The 13126-nt window shown below is 47.3% G+C and overlaps 1 long non-coding RNA gene across 1 annotated transcript in view; it reads left to right on the forward strand.

The window, feature by feature from the left end:
- Positions 1-2175: 2175 nt before the first annotated feature.
- Positions 2176-13126, forward strand: part of LOC142818619 (uncharacterized) — a 76064-nt gene continuing 65113 nt past the window's right edge. The window contains exon 1 of the long non-coding RNA XR_012896174.1: positions 2176-2322. This is a non-coding gene — a long non-coding RNA (uncharacterized LOC142818619). The remainder of the gene's footprint in view (positions 2323-13126) is intronic.

The following is a 13126-nucleotide window of genomic DNA, read 5'->3' on the forward strand; positions in this document are numbered from 1 at the left end:
GAAGGTTGATGTAATGCCATCTTGTTAAACATTTTCTTGGGAATTAGGTTTGAATTCCCTGCCAGGAAATCAATAGCATGTTCTTATTTTCTCTTCTGTGCCTGTATAAAGTAACCCCTCACCCATATTTTCTGCATATGTATCTTGCTTTGTTTCGCCAAGCAACTCTGGGGTGAACTGCTGCTGTTGTTACTAATATGATGTGACCCTCCTTTCCAGGTTTCACAAAAGCACTTTAGAAGAGGTTTGCCCTAAAAGCCTGAGATCAGAGAAGAACACTGGGGCATTAGGTTTAAACCTGTTAAATTGAATTAAGCCTCCCACCAAATGATTGTGGCCTGCTCACGTCTTCCTAATCTTCTTCGGAGTTTAGGATAATTTGTTTAGTTGTGCTGATCAGCTGGAGGTTAATTCAATTGGACTTCAGTTATTTATTCATGCCCGCATTTGCTAAGTGTCACATTAGATACATGAGGTCTCCATTACAGTTATGAGACAGCTTCATTAGTGTGACAGAGATTCCATCTGGATCAGTTCTCCCTTTCGGTCCAGTGGCTGGCTGTCAGAGCTCTCTCCATTGGGAGGAATACTTATAGCTTTCTCCTTTCATATGCATCATAAATGGACACCGTTGGTTATTGTGCATTGATTATAGCAGAAAACACAGTTCTGCATGCTGATTGGCTGGGACAGTCTCATCAACCGTCTGAGAAATCTCGGCAATTTTGTAGCTCTACATTTGAAACTGATAGCAGAGTTTCAAAAAGAAAAAGCAAATATCTTATAAAACCAGCTTATTAATAATTTAGACTTGTATGGCACCTTTCATCTCCAAAGCTTCTATGGTACTTTAGGGATCACTTTATCCACAAGTAAAATGCAGCCATTTCTGGGGTGGAACATAATAGCGGTTTAACAGTGCACAGCAAATAACACACACACATTTAGGACAAAAGTGAAGGAGAATACTGCAGCTAATTGAAACTCTTGAAGGAATTCAAGTTGGTAGAATCTGGTTGCTCAAAATGGAATGTGATTAGGACATCCACATTAACTCTGGCAAAATGTTCCATTTAGTTACAAGTGTTTGGATAGCCTTGGATGTAGGTTTTATCCAAGAAAACCCTCCCACACTGTATCATGTTGGCTCATTTGGTCAGAGATGACTCAGTGAATTTTGCCACTGTCTTCAAAGTACCAGAGTCAGTTCTTTTAAGAAAAGAAGGCCACCTCTTGAATCACTAACAGAACCCAAAGAAAAGAAGAACACTCCCCATTCCTGATGAGCTGTTTGTGCTGCAGAAAATATTTTGACTATATCTTCCAGTCATACAACACAAACAAGGCAAGTAAAGGCCTATAGATTCACTTTTTGTGTAGCTTGTAGGAAAGGGACGTAGGGACTAACTGATGATGGGACAAGTGTTTATTACAGAGAAAGTACTGGATCAGATTCTCCTCTCACAGTAGGGTATATGTGAAGCAATTCTTTTGGTATCAGCAAAGTAACTCAATTTACCCCAGTGTAAATAAAAACACAATTTGGCCACCTGTCTATTTTTTTCAGTGTCTTTTCCTATCAATCCTCAAGTATCTGTGTTATTGGCTGGTGAGGATGACACCATCAAGCATTAGTGCAGGCCCTAAATGCTACTCCAAGCAGTCCTGATGATTAATGACATTATTCATCATCATATCTTCTCTTGCTCTCCATTTTTCAATTAAATTGTAAACCTGTGCTGAGGATCAGTCATTAGCTTTCAAGCAGTGAGAAATGTTCCCACACGTTTAGTCTCCTTCAGAAAACACTGTCGCGGCTACACACCGTGAAATATGGTTTCAAACAGAACAATGCTCCAGAAGGCAGCTGGGACCCACATTACAAGTCAGCATGCTTTTTTAGAAAGTTTACTTGTTATTAGTTTGGAAGCCAGATTAGTGCTTGTGAAGGGAAATTTCTGTTTGTCTCTAGGACAAACACGTCTTGGGTATCTGCAGACTGCAATGCAAACTACTCTGAGCCAGAGGAAAGAGGGCAGTGCAATATCCATCTTTGTTACAAAATAAGCTGGCCCTTTAAGAATGGGAGATGGTTAAGACTCAGCTGTACCCACTCCAGACTTAGTGCACCTTCCCTGGTGAAAGGAATGAGTCCAGAGGTCATGTGATGGGAGCAAATGACTCTGAGCCAGATCTACTGGAACTTATGAAGAACAGTCTGCAGGCAACTAGGATGTTTTTCATCAGCTCTAGTTACAAAGCTGAAGTTAAGCAGTTGGCTAAGAAGGCTGGCATTAAGAAAGAGTGTCTGCTGGAAAGAGGGTAGGTAAAGACTCTTTAAAGGTCCTAAATAGAAGGTCTAACTCTGGGGGCCTTGAAAAGAACTATAAGTCTGACTATTGGGAAGATGATGCAGTAGCCAGACCAGGCAGGTTCCTGCTATGATCACTACTGTATGTACTGGCCTCTCTGGTGAAGTTGCAACCAGACTGCTAACTGTGGTGATGGATTTTGTTAGGGAGACTCTTATGAGATGGTGGACTGAGACCACCAATCTATTTCACAAAGATCACCTGATAGAAACCACTCTATTACCATTAACTGTGCTGGAATGGCTTTGGTAAGGTAACAGTGCATCTCCATTTTCATTATCCGTCCTTACTGACTCACCATTACAAATCACACCAGCATGCAATGTGATTTGGGCAATGTGATCACTGGAGTCTAGAATGAAACCCCTTAGCCTGATGCCAGGTGTCCAGAGTTGAAAGTCCAGTGTAGGAATGCCACTGCATCCTGGAACTCAGTTCTCCTCTTAGGCATTAGAACATCCTTGGCAGTGAAACAGGGACAAGTGATCAAGCTAGAGACCTGGGATAACTAGGAGAGCATTGATATGTTAATGCAAAAGGGAATGCTTATGAGAAACCCACATGCCCCTCCCGTATTTATGAAGCTGCAACAGGGAGCTGGAAGATGTTTATTTTGCTGCTCATCTCTGAAATAGGCAACATTCATTCCTGCTGGGACCCCACTGATTTCATACAGGTACCTCAGAGATGTATTTGGCTCAGGCTGCCTAAAAAAGGAAGCTATTACCCTTTGTATTTGAAGTCCGAGACTTCCTAGACTAGAGTCTTCCCCTTTCACTGTGGGAGCCACTGAGTCTCTCCTTTTCCTCCAGCCCAGTTTCTTGCTCTTCTTCTGGAGCATCTCAGGCTTGTTTATGTGCTAAATTTTGTTTCCCCTAAGAATTCACTCCATTTAATATTCCTCTTCCCTCTCTTCATAACTTTTTATTTATCAGTTAAGCTGCACCTGGGATTCTTAAAGCGTCTCCTAACTTTACGAGGACTGGTTAAACTTTTAAATAAACCACTTTCACCTTTTCTCTTCTGTTGTGGAGTTACATTATAATTCTGGATTTTAAAAAAGCAGCAAACATGGAAATGATCACAGATTGCATTTATCTATGGAGAAACAGATGGGCTCGCGTAGAGGATCAGACATATTACTACACAGACATAATCTGCACAATGGGCCAAATTCATACCTCGGGTAACTCCACTAGAAATACACTAGGTACAAATCTGACCTGCTTGTGCTGTGCACAGAAACAGAGCAGGCCAAAATTTGCACTCCGTTATGTCCAGGATGAGTTGATGGAAGTGAGACTGTGTAATTGGGAGCAGAATTAAGTATTTTTGTATGTGCAGGCTTAACATTGTTTGCACACATGGTATGTGCTTACACAATGCCAACCTCATGTACAATCTATGTTTGCATATGTCTATCATGCAGCCATATTGAATTTAGGAATATATCCTTTTGTCACATCTCCCTTCCTGCTATGTATAACACACATAGTAGCCTCACACAAAGGTCCTAACAATAGTATGTCACATGCAAACACACAGATAGCTACAGGTATAGACCTATACTCATGTAAGCCATCTTATAAGGCCAACGCCTTTCAGTGTGTGGTGGGGGCAAAGCTGGCTTAAAGCTTTTCTTGTTTCAGCTCTGATCCACATGCTGCTATGTGTCTGGCCTTCCCCTTGTGCAGTGTTAGAGCAATCTTCAGGCTTCAGTGGCACGTATGTAGGCCAGGTCTGGCCTGGCATAGGGGCAAGGGTGGGATGTCCCAGTATTTGCAGGAAGGGTGTGTGGGGTATAGCCCATGTTGGCTATGTGTGTGTTGAAGGAAGCACGGTTGCTGATCTTCCTGGGCTGGTTAAATGGCTCTGGCAATGCAGTCCAAAATGGTCTGGCTCAGAAGCTTTTCCTTTTGCATAGGGACAGAGATGGGTGCTTTGCTGTGCCATGTGTTCACAGCTGTATAGCCAGCACATCCATAAGCCAGTGGCAGACCTGCAAAAATCCTTGGCAGGTGGTCTTTGGAGAAAGCGTGCTACCACCTTTGCATCCTCAAAAAAGCAGGAATCCTTGGCAGGGGCCATGTAAGAAGCAGCAGATGCTGACATTTAACCTTAGAGGAAGCTAGCAAGCTGGACAACTAGTCCTCAGGGAAGGCAGGGGGTGTCTTTGATAGGTAGCTTACTGGGACAAGGGAGCCAGGGTTGGCAGGGAGCCTACAGGGACAGCATTCTTCTTAGGCAGACTTTGCAGAAAGCAAGTGCTCTGCAATTTGGTGAAGCAAGATTTGTCAGTAGGGATGGAATAACCACAGTTGCTTTAATTAGAGGACTTCCTAGGCGCTTACATAGCTTATCAGACCAGAGTAGATTGTTACGTACTCTGTTCTATGCTCTTCTGGCTCTCCCTAGTCTTTCCTATGGAGCCACTCCTCATTCAGTGTGAAGTCATTCATAGCAGGCAGCTGGTGGAAAGGGAAAGTTCTTCTGTGAAGTTCTTCCTGAGAGGAAGGGGAGAACAGCACATCTGGATGGTAGCTCTCTGTGGGTGTGTCTACACTATCCCGCTAGTTCGAACTAGCAGGGTAATGCAGGCATACTGCACTTGCAAATGAAGCCCGGGGTTTGACTTTCCCGGGCTTCATTTGCATAAGCGGGGAGCCACCATTTTTAAAACCCCGCTGGTTCGAACCCCGTGCAGCGCGGCTACACGGGGCACGAACTAGGTAGCTCGAACTAGGCTTCCTAGTTCGAACTACCGTTACTCCTCGTGAAATGAGGAGTAACGGTAGTTCGAACTAGGAAGCCTAGTTCGAACTACCTAGTTCGTGCCCCGTGTAGCCGCGCTGCACGGGGTTCGAACCAGCGGGGTTTTAAAAATGGTGGCTCCCCGCTTATGCAAATGAAGCCTGGGAAATTCAAATCCCGGGCTTCATTTGCAAGTGCGGTATGCCTACATTACCCCGCTAGTTCGAACTAGCGGGGTAGTGTAGACATACCCCGAGGAAGGGAAGCAGGAGGTATCTCTTGGAGAAATGGAGGCAAGCCTCTTGGCAAGAGGTACTCCAGATACAGGAAGTAGGTCGCTTCTGGAGGAATGGAAGCAGGCGATGTTGGCAGGTAGCTCTGTATACATGGGCAGAAACAATGAGATTCTGCTCCGGGCTTTGTTTTGAATCCTGCTCTTTAATGATGGAGGGCTAAGCTGGTCTGCAAAATATGTCTGTAAGGCATGAAAATGCTCGTCAGTCATTGAGCTCAGGATCTGAAAATCGGTGATGCAGACACACTGAATAGGAAAAAAGAGCAGCCATTTAGAGCGGGGAAAGATTAAAGCGCTGTCATTCCACTGACGGCTGGCACATCACAGGGCATCAGGCAGTCAGAGCTGCTCTGGCTTCTGGATACAGCTGAGATGATGATGATGATGGCATGCCACAGAGCATTCTCGACCAGCCCTTTAGGGACTGGAATCCATTACAAGTAATCAGATTTCTCAATTTCCTACAGTTGTATATTTCATTCTGGGTCCACTGTGTGACACGGGAAATATTTTCATTCTGACCCATCAGCCTTGCCACAGTCTTCTCCATATTATTCAACTAAATAAAGAATCAAATACATTAAAATGTAATCTTGTATCTCTGGGTAAAGAAAACCTTGCACTCCTAAAACAGAGAATATGCCCGAACTCTGGCATTCAGTCAAATTCTCAGGAAAAAGATGCAAAATATCCTTCCAATAACAATATTTTGATGACACCATAAGTATAAGACCAAATTTTCCAGTGCAGTCCCACTAGAGTCACACACCAGGTGTCAGAAGAAAATTTGGCCCTTGTTTTGTATCCGCTTTTCCCCCGAGTGCTCAACAGACACTTTAGATTTGAAGTGGATTAATTTCTAGCTCTTGCATGAAATCAGTTCAACTCCTCTTCTGCCAGCTCAGAGGAAGATGGAGAATTTTAATATCCTTTTGGTGATATAATGGAGCTTCCATGTCCTAAATTTTGTCCTGCACAGCCAATGAGTAAGCAAACATTTTCAGAGTCATATAGGGAGAAGGGTCTGCCCTGACTTTGGAAAAGGGCAGGGTGTAGGTTCTGAGTGGAAAGCTCCAATGGCTCAATGCAGTTCTTATCCTGTTGCTGAGTTGTGGTTGTCCATGGTCAGCAGCAGGGTCTCTAGACTGGGAGGTCAGCACTTCCACCCTTGAGTGATTGAGTGACTCTCATGTCTATAAATAGGTACCCAAAGGCTCCTTGACTTCTGGGAGGTATCCATTCGTTTGCAAAGCTTACATGCATGGTCAATAACTGAATCCTTTCCCTGGGTGCTCTGAATGTCTTCTGGAGGATGCTAGGATGAAGTGTGTGAACAATGCCAAGTTGGGAAGAGTTGGAAGTGTCTTGTAGAATTAAAATTCAAAATGACCTGGTCAAATTGGAGAAATGGCCTGAAGTAAATATAATGAAATTCAAATGCAAAGTACTTCCCTTAACAAGGAACACTGCGACTGGAGCCAGGCCACGGTGAAGCCGTCCCTACTGGGGCAGCCTCACCACAGCCCTAGTTCCATCAGCAGCCACGTGGCTTGGCCGGTGGGGCTGCGTGGCAGTCAGCTGCTCTGTGTCCTTTCCATTGCAGGTGGGGTGTTCGGGACCAGGGAGCAGAGCCTTCCTGGCCATGAGTCCAAAGGCGGATAGAGGCCCCGGGGAACCACACTGGGTGTCTGTGATTTCTGCCTCTCCTTCTGTAGGGCCCGTCTCTCACCCCCCCCCCCCCCCCCCCCCCCCCCCCCGCACAGGGTCTCCCCTGCTGGCTCTGGCCTGCACCACACGCCTGGCTGCTTCCCAACATCCCAGGGCACTGAAGCCGTCAGCACCAGTTGGAGTTGTGCAAGGAGAGCCGGGCTTCCTGACTCAAACCAGTGGGTGTTGGGGAGCCAGTTGAGTGAGTGCCATGAGCTCAAGAGGCGCATGGGCAGAGTGACCCTGCTCCTTTCTGCCCTGACTGTGAATGGCCTGAGGAGGAACTCCCAAGCCACCAGAAACGTGCACCCGCCCCTGGCACTTATGCTGCAGACACCGCCGATGTCGTGCATGTCGGAAGAGCAGTTTGCTGCGCAGCAGGAGGGCTGCGTGGAGCTGGGCACGGCAGCCTTAGAGCAGCTGTGACCTGGGCGGCAGCACTCAGCTGGTGGCTGGGAGGCAGCACAGAGCTAGGGGATGGGGGAGGGGCTAGTGCTGGGAGGCTCTGGGGGCAGGGATGGCACTGGGAGGTTCTGGGGAAGGGGCTAATATTGGGACCTGGGGGGGAGGCTTTTGGGGGGTTGGGTGCAGTGGGGCTCTGGAAACAGGAGGCTGGCACTAGAGGGGTTTGATGGGGGGGGGACTGTCAGGGGAGGGCAGCTAGTCATGGGGGTCTCTGAGGGTGGGAGACTGCAGGGTTCAGTGGAGGGGACTCTGGGGTCAGTGGCTGGCACCGGGGGTAGTGAAGGGGTGGGGGATCTATGGGTTAGGGCTGGCACTAGGGGAATGGAGGCTGAGGCTTTTGGCAGGCCGGTAACATTGTATTCAGATATGTGCATATTCATTATGCAAATGTTACCAGTCCACCAAAAGTTTGTGAATGGGTTTGCTGGTCCCTGGTATCAAAAAGGTTGGGAGCCACTGCTCAGTTGCACACGTACAAAATGGGAAATGACTACTGAAAGGATCGTGGGGTGGGGGTGGGGGTGGGGGGTGGGGGAGGGGGGGGGAGGCGTCCTACTGGATCATAGGCTAAACATGAGTCAACAGCATGACACTGTTGCCAAAATAACAGCAGATGTAATTCTGGGATGTATTAGTACTAGTGTCATAAGCAGACACAAGAAGTAATTCTTCTACTCTCCTCTGCATCGATATGCCCTCAACTGGAGCATTTTCTCCACTTCTAGGTGCAACGTTTCAGGAAAGATGTGGATAAATTGGAGTAGGTCCAGAGGAGAGCAATGAAAATGATTAAATGTCTAAAAAACATGACCTATGAAAGATTTGAAAAAATTGGGTTTGTTTAGTCTGGAGAAGAGAAGACTGAGAGGGGACACGATGACAGTTTTCAAGTACATTACAGGTTTTTACAAGGAGCAGGGAGGGAAAAAAATCCTTATCCTCTGATAGCACAAGAAGCAACAAAAGGGCTTAAATTGCAGCAAGGGAGGTTTAGGTTGGATATGGGGATAAACTTCCTAACTGTCAGGGTGATTAACCGCTGGAGTAAATTGCCCAGGAAGATTATGGAATCTCCATCATTGGAGATTAAGAGCAGGTTAGACAAACACTTGTGATGGATGGTCTAGATAATACTCAGTCCTGTGTTGAGTGCAGGGGACTGGACTAGAAGTCCTCTTAAGGCTGCTTCCAGCCTTAGGATTCTATGAAGGCACCCTCTGCTTACTTAAGCCAATGTTTGCTCAGACTTTGTACAGGGAGATGGGAATATAAGGACATGCCCTCTGCCCTGCTGTGTAAGGCATAGGCATAACTGTAGTCCCTGCACAAATGCTTCCTACTAGTTGTCCCTGGGAACAAATTGCCCCATAGGCTGAACCATGTCCTCACCTTCTCTTCTACATATTGCAGAGCTGAGAGTGTATATACTATATATTCCTGTTTCCACCAGGAAGCAGTGGTGCCATTTAGGGTGTTTCTACACTGAACCCTTAGCTCGAAATAGGCTATGCAAATTTGCATAGCTTATTTTGACTTAATTTTGAAATTTGGCGCTGTCTGAATGGCACCAAATTTCAAAATAGAGCTATTCCAAAAGATCCCATAATCCTCATGGAACAAGGTTTACAGGGGCATCAGAATAGCACACTTGTTATTTCAAAATAACGGGCACACTTGCAAAATAGCTGTCAAGACGTGGCAAATGCTATTTTGGGGATACCGGAAGTATCCCAAAATAACACCACTGTCTAGACGCACCCTTAGGGAATATCCTCTGCAGTGCACACCCAGGGTGGCAGATCTCTGTACTGCCTTCAGCACAGGCCAATGCCTAACTAGCACAGAGCAGCCTGCAAAGAGCACAAAGAAATGCCACGTACCTGTGGACTGAGCATGCAGGAGGGGATCTTTGGAGCAGAATCTGTCACCTCAATAGCGCAGCTTAAATGCAATAAAAATCCATATGGCAGCCAGCTGCAGAGGGAGAGGTTTGCTTTAAACACAAACAAGAAAATGTATTTTGGGGCAGGTAGGGAGGAAACTGCAAGTGGTAAGAAAATAAAATGAGGAAGCTGAATGTATGAATTACTAGCTTAGCAAACAGGAGCTGTGGATCTGCCAGGAAATGCAAGCTGCGTTACATTACCCATTTGTATTGTGCATTTGGAACAACAAGGATGGTGTGTGTCTGAAATTAAGAATAACCCAGAGGAAGTGCAAATCCACCATTGCATAACAAAGTTGAGAGAGAGATAATTTATATTTGACTAGGGTGACCATCAGTCCCATTTTTTCCCTGGACAGCCCCGTATTTAAGGTCTGTTCTCAGTGTCCTGACTTAAAAAAAAATGGGCACATTGTCCTGTGTTTCCACTGCAGCAGGGGGACGGAGAAGCCACCAGCTCTCAGGGCTTCAGCCACTGAAGCCCCAAGCTCCCCTCACCTCCCTACCTACATGCTACAAGGATGAACTTCATCCCTGCAGTGGGGCAAGGTGGACGGGGAGCTGACGGCACTCAGAACCCTGAGCACTGGTGGCTTCTCCCTCCCCTACTGTGGGGCGGAGCCCCAAGCACTAGTAGCCATTCACCTACTGTGGGGTTAGATCCCCGAGTGCGGGTGGGTCCTTCCTCCCCTCCCCCCCACTGCAGGACTGAAGCCCCAAGTGCTGTCCCTCTCCCTACCCTGCCCAAGTGCCAGCAACACCCCCCCCCGCTTTGGACTAAAGCCCGAAGCACCAGCAGCCCCCTCTTGGTGTCCAGTATTTCGCATGGGGAAATATGTCACTCTAGATTTGACATTAATCAGTACTTGTGCACCTTTTCTGTTTGACTTGGCCCCCTTTTCTCCAGGACAGCAACCCAGCTCCTGGTCTCCTGGGACAGATGCGATTGCACTGCTGCAAGTATAGGATACACAGCATATCAGTCTGATTTTGTCTGAACAGCTGTTCACAGATTGCACTGGGTACAGAGCTGTAGTATGTCCAGGCAGCATTCTACCTTGGCTGTGTGCTCTTGAGTAAGACACTTAAGGTCAGAGTTTTCCAGTTCTCACTACCCACAACTGAAGCCATATTTTGGAAACGGCTGAGCTCTCATTCAGATGCTTAATTAAGGGGCCGACTTTCTGAAATAGAATCCAGCAGCTTCCATTGTGACATGAACAGCCTGGTATTCAAGAGTGCAGCACCAAACATGCTGAGTTCTTCTGACAGCTGGAATAAGCATTTGGGTGCCTGAGGGTATTTCTAGACTGCAAGCTTCTTTCCGAAGAAGCTTTTATGGAAAAGCTTTTTTTGAAAGAGAGCATCTACACAGCGAAAGCACAACTGAAAAGTGATCTGCTTTTTCAGAAGATAGCGTCCAATCAATGTGGACACTATGGGACACTTTTTCGGAAGTGGACACTTTTTCGGAAGATAGCGTCCAATCCATGTGAACAGCCATGTCTACGCTACATGGCTCCATCGACGGAGCCATGTAGATTAGGTTTGTAGACATAGCAAAATAGAGCAGAAATTTAAATAATCGCCACTTCATTTAAATTTAAACGGCCGCGCTGTGCCAATCAGCTGTTTGTTGGCACAGCTCTGTAGTCTGGACGCTCCATGGTCGACATTAAAGCCCTTTGTCGACCGCCCTGGTAAACCTCATCCCATGAGAAATAATGGGGCGGTCGACAAAGAGCTTTGATGTCGACAGCGGAGCGTCCAGACTACAGCACTGTGCCGATAAACAGATGATCGGCACAGTGCGGCAGCCATTTAAACTTAAATGAAGCGGCAATTATTTAAATTGCTGCTTCATTTTGCTATGTCTACAACCCTAATCTACATGGCTCCGTCGACGGAGCCATGTAGTGTAGACATACCCTATCTTGCATTTCAGTTGTGATTACTGTGGCCGGAGTGGCCACCAGGGCACCTGTGCTTTTTCCTGGAGGCCTCTTCTTTCGAAAAAACATTCTCTTCCGCTTCCTCACATGCCTTTTTATGAAAAGGCTTTTTTGGAAAAAGGTTTCTTCCTTATAGAAAGAGGCTTACTGTTGTTGGGGAAAAAACCCTCCATTCTTTTGACTTTCTGTAGAAAGAATGCAATAGCAGTGTGGCTGTAAGTGTAGTTTTTCTGGGGGGAAAAAAACTCTGCAGAGTAGACTATTCCTGAAAGATGCCCTCTTTTGAAAACTTGGTTTTTAACCTCCAGGCATGTCCGTTTGCTTATCAGAAAAATTAGGATTAAAAAATTAAAAAGCCTACCTTGCGGAAAGCATTGTGGGGATTACTTAGCTAATGTTTGTGAAGTACAGGCAGTCCCCGGGTTACATACAAGATAGGGACTGTAGGTTTGTTCTTACATTGAATTTGTATGTAAGTCGGAACTGGCGTCCAGATTCAGCCGCTGCTGAAACTGACCAGCGGCTGACTACAGGAAGCCAGAGGCAGAGTTGCTCTGCCCTGGGATTCCTGGAATCAGCCGCTGATCAGTTTCAACAGCGGCTGAATCTGGACACCTGGGACAGAGCAGCTGGGGTGCTGCTGGGTAGGTCCCTGCAGCGCCGCACCTCGGCGCTGTGGGGACCAACCCGGCAGCACCCCAGCTGCTCTACCCCAGGTGTCCCCAAGTCAGCCACTGCTGAAACTGATCAGCTGCTGATTCCAGGAAGCCCGGGGCAGAGCAACTCTGCCTCCGGCTTCCTGTAGTCAGCCGCTGGTCAGTTTCAGCAGCAGCTGACTTGGGGACGCCTGGGGCAGAGCAGCTGGGGCGCTGCCGGGTTGGTCCAGTAGCGCCGCTCCTCGGCGCTACTGGACCAACCCGGCAGCACCCCAGCTGCTCTGCCCCAGGCGTCCTGATTCAGCCGCTGCTGAAACTGACAGCAGCGGCTGAATCAGGACGCCTGGGGCAGAGCATCTGGGGTGCTGCTGGGTTGGTCCAGTAGCGCCGAGGAGCGGCGCTGCAGGACCAACCCGGCAGCGCCCCAGCTGCTCTACCCCAGGCGTCGGCGGCGAGAAAAGCCTGGTCTGCTGGGGGGGGGGGAGCGCACTAGCTGCGCCCCCCCCCCCCCCAGCAGACCAGGGAGATGCGGAGCAGCTTTTCTCACCCCGGAGGACGTGGGCGGTGGGACGAGAAAAGCCCCGTTCGTAACTGCGGATCCAACATAAGTCGGATCCACGTAACTCAGGGACTTCCTGTACTGTGTGATCGTCGGATATGTGCAAAATGTGTGTTGATCAACTCTGGATTCTCACTCCTGCACAGGTTTGAAATTGGGACCAGTTTAAAGATGGGCCAAATTTACTGCAGGAAATCCTGGGGGAAGGGTGGAATGTGGGATTTTAATCTGTCTTCCTCTAGCACCTGGAGTCTGGTCTCTTAGCAATTCTATTATAACAGGCTTCATTTTTTTTTCTTTTTTCCTTTTGTGAAAGATAAGATTCAGTATTTTCTGGATGCAACTCTGAGATCCCTCAGGCAGCAATCTGTGCTGTGGGATATTATGAAATCTTACCTCCAAGGCAGAGTGGTAAGAGGAAATA

This window comes from Pelodiscus sinensis, chromosome 16, assembly GCF_049634645.1.
Source record: "Pelodiscus sinensis isolate JC-2024 chromosome 16, ASM4963464v1, whole genome shotgun sequence".
Lineage (NCBI taxonomy): Eukaryota > Metazoa > Chordata > Testudines > Trionychidae > Pelodiscus > Pelodiscus sinensis.